Here is a 593-nt window from a genome sequence, read left to right as displayed (position 1 = left end):
GTGTTTCAATTACCCAACAGCGTGGACCGGAGGCAGCGCCGTGTGTGAGCGTCTCATTCAAAGTGTTTATAAGTGTATTTTAATCAGGTAGATTTTTTTTTTTTTTTTTTAAAGGATACCTACTGTATGTTATGAATTCTACTTCCATTTTCTGCTTTTGTGATTGGTATTTTAGAGTTTAGAGCAAAGTGAGGGTCATTTTTATTACTTTAAATCATAATTTATAAGGTGATGTGTTTTGCAGAGTGACTTATGTGCAATACTTGAGTAAATGTACTAGTATTAAGTTTCAAAATCTATATTCTTATAGATTGAACTATCAACTGGTATATATTGTTCTTAATATTAACGCTAAACGAAAACCTGATTTTCACACTGTGATATTCGTACTTTTACACAAGTAAAAAGTATGAGTTCCTCTTCCAACACTGGCTGGTTATATGGAGCATTATCTGTATATGAGAAGAGGTGTTCATCTTTTGAAGAACTAAAAAAAAAAAAACCTTATAAAAGCATAAATTATTGATAGTTAGAGCAGATAACTTTTACAGTTTAGTTCTTATAACTATGTCCAAAACTATTTGCTGTTGTTG

Source organism: Dicentrarchus labrax, unplaced genomic scaffold (genome assembly GCF_905237075.1).
Source record: "Dicentrarchus labrax unplaced genomic scaffold, dlabrax2021, whole genome shotgun sequence".
In the NCBI taxonomy this organism is placed as follows: Eukaryota; Metazoa; Chordata; class Actinopteri; family Moronidae; genus Dicentrarchus; species Dicentrarchus labrax.
This window is presented reverse-complemented; position numbering follows the sequence as displayed.